The following is a 9,908-nucleotide window of genomic DNA, read 5'->3' as shown; positions in this document are numbered from 1 at the left end:
ATAATAGAATATCATGCCACAAGGCTTAAACTCTTTATTTTTATACTCTTCTCCTCTATTCTCTTTGTTATATTACTCTTTTCTCATTATCATCATTCAATATCATTCTCATTATTCATCATGACTTTCACATTCTTATGCAGTACTTCTTTCTTTCTCTATTCAATCATACTATACAAACTTTACATCTTTCAATTTCACAATATCTTGGCTCAAACCATTTCTCTTTATCATATTACTCTTTTCACTTTGTCTTTTTACTCTGCTTTGATTACTCTTTTCTCTTTATCTCTTTACTTTTCTCTGGTTACTCTATTCTCTGTGTTTTCTTTACTCTGCTTTGATTTCTCTGCTTAACGTATGTATTTAAAGCTTATGTAAATTTCGGTATGAATAGTTAGCCTATCCCAAGTATAGGTTCATTAAGTCTATACTGAAACAGTTTAACTTTTCATATAATACCTAACCCTAGTCGCAACTCAAGGACTAACTATGTTGCCCTAGTTTGTTCACTAGTCTCTGTCTATTTTTCTGTCATTAAAACTTTACAGAATTTTCTTTGGTTTTTATCTTTTCTTTAACTTTTTATCTTTTCTTTATCTTTGTCTCACTATCATGTTATTACAACACCCTAAGTGTTTTATGAAGGTAATTATGACATTCTGCACTTAAAGTTGTCTTTCTAAAGCTTTTACAGAAAATTGCCTTTTTCGCATTATTTTATTATTTTTAATAAAATATTATTTTTAAATTAAATATTATTATTTAATATTTAATTATTTTTTATTATTTAATTATTAAATTTTCGAAAATTAACTTACTTTTACTTTTAACCTTTAAAATTCACTTTTTACCACCTGTAACTTTTAATATTTCTACTTTTACCACCCTAACTTTCAGAAATTACAAAATAACCCCCCAAACAACAAAATATTTACTTCCTTGCCCTTTTATGGATTAAAAAGGTGTTCTTCATTGTTCTTCATCACACTCAAAGTGTTCTTCATATTCTTCATAAATTCTTCAGATTCTTTCTCTGTTTTTACTCGTTTTTCAGGCTTTTCAGCAACCGATTTTTACCATAATTCAAATTAAATTAGCAGCCACTAAAACCAAATATTTTCTACATGATTTTAACACAAATTGAACCCCAATTTAAGCTCTAGGGTTCGTTTTTCCAGCAGCCCTCAAGAACAACATTCATAGCTTAAATATCATCAAATTTCATCAAATTTTCACCAAAATTTCAACAAGAATTACTCATACAAACAATCAATTTCAAGCACAGCCAAACCATATCATAATCACACAACTCAAACACAATCAATCAAGATTAAATTCGTCAAACCCTACCTGGTTTTGCTGCTCCTAATTCAGTTAGACTTTCAGGTGGTCCTTTAGCACTTTTTCCTCCTAAATCACATCAAGAACAACTTTAAATCCAAAAACCCTCAACGAACCAAATCTCCCTCAACATGTTAGGAGGTGATTTCTAACCTTAGACTTGCTGGAAAGTCACGTTTCTTGGCCCTCAAATCAAGTTAAGCATGATTCCTAAGGAAGAACATCAAGAAAACACATGTTTAAGTATGTTTCCTTGAAAACCGAATTAAAAGGGGAAAGGAACAGCCATCTCACCTTATTTCCAGCTTTGATAAGTTAAATGGTTATGTAGAGGAAGAAGAGAGGATCATTTTGGTGAAATCGGAGTTTTGATTTGAGTTTCAGTTTAGAAGAAATCAAGCTTTGAAGATTAAGTGTTCATGAAAGTTTCTCTCTTTTCTCTCTTGTTATTTTCGGCCAAAATGATGAAATGAGACAGCCTTGGAGGTCTTGGGGGTGTAGGTTGAGTTGTGATTGGTTGGATTGGAGGTGGGTTAAAATAATATTAAAATATCTCAGGTGTATAACTACTAAAATTAGATGTATCGGAACACTTGTAAAAACATCTCTAAAAATTATTTTCTGAGCTACTAGCATAAATGACACTAGTAACATATTTATTATGAGAATAAAACATGTATGATGAGGCCTTAGCATTGCTAAAGTCATCAGAGAGTGCTGGTGCTAAGCTGCACCAGTAAAGCATAAACCCGGTTAAACTGATTTTCCTGTTTTTAACTAAAACAGACCAGGTAACCTTATAATATCATTCAAGCATTTTCTAATACTAATATAATGATAATATTATACTATTATCTCTCTCCTCTCATGAATCAAGTCCGGTTCGTCAAACAGAGACTATTTACGAAAATCAGAATCAAAATTGCCAACTGATACAGTTCAAAAACTAGGTTTTTCGTGACCACGTTATCGAGCTTCCCTCAGAAAAGGTTCTAGCTTAAGGATGACATAATGACAATGAGTATCGAGATACTTGTTGATATAGAAGAGGTGTTCTCTTTACTGATTTTCCGGAGAAATCCATGCCTTTAGAAAAGATCTCGCGTACTCGAAAATCAGGGTTGTTACATTGTGGGCCCAATCCAACTCATTTCTGATGCTACTTAAGCCAAGGATTGAAGGGAAATTAATATACTTTTGATCATTAGTCATAGTTTAAGTTTTAGAAGTAGTTAGAGTTAGTCTCTAGAGAGAGAAGCTCTCACTTCTCTCTAGAATTAGGATTAGGTTTTAGATCTAGATCTACTACTTCTCCTCTACTAATTTTCCTTTTTCTTCCCTAATTGTTCTCTTGTAGTTGTAGAATTCTTCTTCTCTTATAATTCCTTTGTATTGTTAGTTGTAGTTTATGAACTTTCTTTTGTAGATCTACATTTCTTCTTCAATGCAATTGGTAAGTTCTTTGTTGTTTCATAATTGTTTTCCTTTTCTATTGTTGATCTCTTGCTATTCTAGTTAGATCTCCCTTTAATTCTTGCAATTCATGTTGTTTACCTTTAATTCCTTCTATGTGTTTGTTGAAATGCCTCTTTTAGTTATGAGTTAGATTTTGTTCCTCTTGACTTTGGTAGAGTAATTAGTGACTCTTGAATTATCTAATTCCTTTGTTGATTGACAATTAGAAGTTGCTAATTGATTTGGATACAACTAAAGCTAGTCTTTCCCTTGGGAGTTGGCTAGGACTTGTGGAATCAAGTTGATTCATCCACTTGACTTTTCTCCATGGTTAGAGGTTAACTAAATGGTAGCAATGGACAATTGTGGTCACAATTGAGGAGGGTAATAAGGATAGGACTTCCAATTCTCATAATCTTGCCAAGAGCTTTCATAGTTGTTAGTTTATTTTCATTGCATTTTATATTTCTTGTTTAAAATCCCAAAAACCCCAAACATACTCCATAACCAATAACAAGGACACTTTATTGCAATTCCTAGGGAGGACGACCCGAGGTTTAAATACTTCGGTTTATAGATTTTAGGGGTTTGTACTTGTGACAAACCAATTTTTGCATGAAAGGATTATTGCTTGGTTTAGAAACTATACTTTACAACGAGATTTCATTAGTGAAATTCTAAACCACACAAAAATCCAATCATCAAAATGGCGCCGTTGCCGGGGAGTTGCAATGTTGTTATGTTATTGGTTATTGTACATATGTGAATATTGTGAATAGCTTGTCTTTTGCTTGTTTACTAGTTTTTGTTAGTTTTATTTTGTTCTTCCACTATGAATTCTCACTTTGGCTATGAGTTTGGTTCTCATTATGTTGTAGGAAATATGGACTTTAATGACAACATGTACCAAGGATAGAACACTTCAAGATGGGAAGAGCCTCAAGGAATTGATCACTCCTATTGGCAACCACCTCTGGATACTTATAGGTATAATCCACATCCTTGTGCATGTCAATTTGATGGCTATGGTGACTCTTTTTGTGATAATCAAGTGCCACCACCATACGCTTATGATTTTTATCCTCAACATGAACCTCAACCATTCTCACAAGCCTCTCATTACCAAACACCTTCCTCTAATCCATATCCATCACATGACCAATCACCCATACCATATTCTTATGACCATTATGAGCAAGAACCTTTGGAACCACCACAACCTTATCATGACTACTATGAAGAACCACCTTAATGCACACCATCTCTATACCCTTACCAAGAAGAACCACATTCCTACTATGAACCCTTTCTCCAAAATAATGAACCCTCTTATCCACCCCAAGCCCCAATAGATGATTCTCTCACCTTGCTACTTCAAGGACAAGTGGATATGCAAAGGAACACCCTAGAGTTTGTGACTAACTTGACTAAGGTAGTGCATACTTTAGCCTATCAATGCTTGAACACTCAAGGTGCTTCCCTAGCCACATGTGAAGAATCAATTGAAGAGCATAGCATGAAAGAGAGATTGGAAACCCCCGTGGGTGTGAGGGATGCCACTTTGTGTTAGAACAATTGGAGAAGCCTATGATCATTGAAGAAAAGGAAGAAGTGGTTGAAGATTTAGGAGATATTGAGAGTCCATGGGAATGTAGCATTATGGAGCACTCTTCCAAGAAGCTTGATATTGATGTTGAGGAGGGTGCGCAACCTCCAAGGCATATCATAGTTGGAGACTTGAAAGAGGTTTATCAAGAGATGGATTCAATCATGGATGAATTCCTATCTACAATTGAATCCTTTCCCATTGGACTTGAAGTTGAAATTATAGAAGAATATGCACAACTCCCCATACTTTTGGTGAGCAATGAAGAAGAGAGTGAATCGAAAGTGAGCTACCAAGGGGAAAAAGCGGACATGGTGTATATCAAAATTGAAGAATATGAAGAGGTTGATCAAGAGACGGATTCATTCATCAATGAATTCTTATCTAAAATTGAATCACCTCTCATTGGGCAAGAAATTGAAGTTCTTGAAGACAACACCAAGCCAAGTGATACAAGGGAAAAGGTTGAAATTGAGGAAGCTTGGAAAGAGGTAGAGATAGTCAAGGAAGAGCACAAGGGAGTGGAGCTTGCAAGATCATTGGGACCACCCCTTCCTAAGTCACCATCCTACACAACATTCAAGTGGGTAAAATTCTTATCCTTAAGCTTTACTTTCTCACTTGAATATGGTTTGATTGAGAATGATGGTCAACATAGAGCTCTTTGTGGAGTTAAGAGTAGGAAAGAGTTGTTTAGTGGTTGGAAACGTCATTCTAAGCTCATGATGGTTGCGAGCTCAAAATTCAAGAGCGATGGTTGGTGTGGAACCAAATTGCATGGGTCTAGGAAGTTTTTTGGAAGCTTCTTTGAGAATTCCAAAGCCATGCCACCCGGATGGAATAATGATGACCAACTCAAGGACGGGTGTCAAAACAAAGTGTGGGATCCCGAATCGCACAAGGAAAATCAAATTTGGGAGCTCATGGTTTGTGAAGAACTCCATCAAAGCTTGAAGATATTAAAATTGAAGAATGGAGCTTATTGGAGATTCAAGCATTGGTGGATGTTCAAGGATAGTTTCAACCACAAGCCACCTTGAGAGGAGCTCCCCATAAGTCCAACTTAAGGACAATAAACAAAAGTGCTAGGTGGGAGACACCTTACCATGGTAATATCTTTTCATTTTCTCTTTTTGTACATATTGGTAGTTGGTTTAAATTCATGTTTTTGGTTGATTTGTTGAGTATAATTGATAGTTTAGTATGTTAAATAAGGTTTTATAGTATTTTGGTAGCTGTTTGGAGGTTTGGAAGGCTTGGATTGGTGCAAAAACATAGAAAAAATTTTGAAAAATAGAGCACCATCCGCGCGTATGCCACTGCGCGCGTACACGTGCATCAAGCATTTTCGCCTACCCATGCCGACGCGACATGTACGCGTACGAATGAATTGAGAAATTCCACCCCCAAGCCAAAAACCCGAGAGTTGTGCGAACGTTGCGCGCGTATTGTGCCTTTGGCACAAAACCACTCGTACGTATGCATACATTATGCGTACGCGTCACTCTCGAAATAAGCCATCGACCCGAACACGCCATGTATGCGTACGCATCGCTCCCATTGCACCACCATCCGCACGCGCGTTCCATGCCTGCGTACGCGCGGATGTCCTTCCTTCAACACATCTCTTTTATTCTCCTCTTTCCATTTCTTTCCTTCTCCTTTCTTCTTCCCTTCTTCTACCCGTCATCCAACACTCCCAAACACCATTGATAACCATTTATTTTAGTTAACTAATTAGTTAGTTAGTTTGTTGATTAGTTATTTTTATTTAGTTTTCATTTTATTTTCTCTTTTTCATTGTAAGTGTTGGATTGTTATTCTTGTTTACCATTAATTGCTGCTGAGTATTAAAAAGGGATGTTATCTTATCATCATTATGTTTATAATCTTTGTTGGATTCTATTGTTGAGGTTATATTTTGCTACTTGGTTTCGAGTTTTTCATGCTTACCTTTTAAGAATACCAAGTGATAGGAATTACCTTCGAGCTTGTAACTCTTCTTGAATTGCATGATTTGGCCACCATGTGATTTAATCCTTATTCTTTGATTAGGCAATCTCTTGATATTGGATATTGAGCATTTACTTCAATGCATTGTATTTCATGATTATATGCATCCATATGCTTTTAGCTTGAATGCTCTCATGCTTCTCTAATGCTTGTTTTACCTTACAAGTTTACTTAAAGCATTCTAGGCACACTAGAATGACTAAAGTACATGCTCCTTTTGTGACATAACTTTTTATGCTAATGTGTGTTCTGAAAGGCTCCTAATTTAGAACTCACATCCCTATTTTCCTAATGTCACACTAATTCACACACACAATTCTAGTGATTAGTACCTCATTTCCAACAATGTATGCTTCCTTATTTTTGTATTCTCTCATCTTATGGTGTTATATTTTTGTTTTTTATGAATGATACACCGCAAGCAAAAGTGGAAGTGGAAGAAAGAATGCGCAGCAACCGGTTAATCTACCAACTGAAGGTAGAAATCCGGAAAGTTGCCATACCCCCTTGCTCATCTTTGAAGTGCACCGAGGACGGTGCAAAATTTTAAGTGTGGGGAGGTCGTCCGACCAGTTGGTGATTTTGGGTGACAAGCTTCTAATCCCAACACTTTAGCATTTCATCATTTTTAGGTCTTTTAGGATTTTTACTTGAATTTTCTTAATTTTACATATATATACATAATAAGCTTAGTCAAAATAATGAGGTTCTTCAAGATTTCTATCTATAGGGCACCAATTGATTTGAGTGAAAACTTTTCATAGAACTTGCTTGAATTATATATATTGTGGATCATGTTTTTGAGCTAAGAACACAAGCTAGTGAGATTTGAGCCTAGTGGTGTGGTTACATCATATAACCACTTATTTTTCCTTCTTGTGTGCATTGTTCTCTTTTTATGATTGTAATCTTTGATTTGTTTGATTCTTTATGTCCATTATTTTGTGTAATCATGCATTTATATGATTGAGGCCATTATTTCATTTAGCTCACTTACCCAAATATCCTTACCTTCTATCTTCCATTGTTAGCCAACTTTGAGCCTACGATTAACCTACTTGTTCTTAATTTTAGCACATTACAAGCCTTAAAGCGGAAAAAAATAAACGTCCTTAATTTGGATCTTTAATTGGCTTAGGCTAGTGTGTGTGTGTATCATTCAAGTGTGGGAAACTTGGGACATTGGTTGAATAAAGAGGGTAGTTTTATATTTTTGTTGTAAATATTGGGAATTGGGTACATGCACATGTGTTAATTAAAATGTATAGACCTTATGCATTGATGTTCTTGTATATAGTTTGAAAGAAAAGAAAAAAAATGAGAAAAATAAAAGGAAAAAAATAAAAGCGAAAAAAAAGAAAAATAAAAAGAAAAGAAATAAAAAGGGGACAAAATGCCCCAAAGCAAGTGAAGCTCAATAAAATCAATGCATATGTGTTGAGAAATGAAAAGAAAATGCATGAGTATGTTAAAAAGTGAAAGATGGGTAGCTAGGTTAGAACTTAATTATATAGGATGTCATAGGTTAGGTGGGAAGTTTAAGCATATCAAAAATTCAAATTTCAAGCTCACTTGACCAAATATGCATCTTACCTTGACCTTAGCCCCATTACAACCTAAAGAAAAGACCTCATGATACTTGTATGCATGCTTGAAATATATGTTGATTGTTAGAAGAAAAATAAATCTTGGAAAGCATGATTAGGGGAGAATGGAGTGAATCGACCCTAAACACTTGAGAGAATAGAGTGCAAACACATCCGGTGAGGGTTTGATTGCTCAATTACATGTTTCCACCTATGATCATTAATCTTCATGCAAGTTTGTAAAAGTATTTAATAGCTCAATTCAATTGTGGTTTGGCTTGGTTGTTAATACCTTTAGCCCTTGCGCTTATATTGGTTTTCTTGGAAATTGATTTATTTTGACCAAGCGATTGCGTTCATGTAGATAGTTACATAAAGGTAGTTTGCATTTACGTTAGTTTACATTGAATAAAGGTTGATACCCTTTGTTCTTTCTTGGTTTAAGCATGAGGACATGCTTGGTTTAAGTGTGGGGAGGTTGATAAACCCCCTTTGTAGGGTTTATCTTGTGTTGAATTTAGAGTATTTTGATGACCTTTCCTCACATTTATTCAATAAAATAGCATGATTTTGTGATTGTCTCCGTACTTGTGCTTAGATGTGAAAATATGCTTTTTAGACCTTTAATCTGATAATTTTGATTCACCTTTGATTTCTACTAGATACCTTGATGTGTTTATTAAGTGATTTCAGGTTTAGGAGGCAAAGATTGGATCAAGGGGATGAAGGAAAAGCATGTAAAAATGGAGAACTCATGAAGAAATGAAGGAATCACAAAAGCTGTCAAGCCGACCACTTCGCACTTAATCGACCATAACATGAGCTACATAGGTCCAAATGATGCGGTTTTAGTTGTGTTGAAAAGCTAACATCTGGAGATTTAGATTTGCCATAGTTGTATCATGCATAGGGGCGCGCATGCGGACAGTACGCATACGTGCCGATGGTTGCACATAGTTCACTTAATGCAACTCGTGGCCAGCGATTTTAGAAGCCTTATGGGCCCAATCCAACTCATTTCTGATGCTATTTAAGTCAAGGATTGAAGGGAAATTAATATACTTTTGATCATTAGTCATAGTTTAAGTTTTAGAAGTAGTTAGAGTTAGTCTCTAGAGAGAGAAGCTCTGACTTCTCTATAGAATTAGGATTAGGTTTTAGATCTAGATCTAGTTCTTCTCCTCTTCTAATTTTGCTTTTTCTTCCTAAATTGTTCTCTTGTAGTTGTAGAATTCTTCTTCTTTTGTAATTCCTTTGTATTGTTAGTTGTAGTTTATGAACTTTCTTTTGTAGATCTACATTTCTTCTTCAATGCAATTGGTAAGTTCTTTGTTGTTTCATAATTGTTTTCCTTTTCTATTGTTGATCTCTTGCTATTCTAGTTAGATCTCTCTTTAATGCCTTCTATGTGTTTGTTGAAATGCCTCTTTTAGTTATGAGTTAGATTTTGTTCCTCTTTGCTTTGATAGAGTAATTAGTGACTCATGAATTATCTAATTCCTTTGTTGATTGACAATTAGAAGTTGCTAATTGATTTGGATACCACTAAAGCTAGTCTTTCCCTTGGGAGTTGGCTCGTACTTGTGGAATCGAGTTGATTCATCCACGTGACATTCTTCCATTGTTAGAGGTTAACTAAGTGGTAGCAATGGACAATTGTGGTCACAATTGAGGAGGGTAATAAGGATAGGACTTCCAATTCTCATAACCTTGCCAAGAGCTTTCATAGTTGTTAGTTTATTTTCACTGCATTTTGCATTTCTTGTCTAAAATCCCAAATACCCCAAACATACTCCATAACCAATAACAAGGACATTTTATTACAATTCCTAGGGAGGATGACCCATGGTTTAAATACTTTGGTTTATAGATTTTATGGGTTTGTACTTGTGACAAAGAAATTT

This window comes from Arachis ipaensis, chromosome B10 (assembly GCF_059453495.1).
Source record: "Arachis ipaensis isolate K30076 ecotype BB chromosome B10, ASM5945349v1, whole genome shotgun sequence".
In the NCBI taxonomy this organism is placed as follows: Eukaryota; Viridiplantae; Streptophyta; class Magnoliopsida; order Fabales; family Fabaceae; genus Arachis; species Arachis ipaensis.
Note: the sequence above shows the minus strand (reverse complement) of the source record.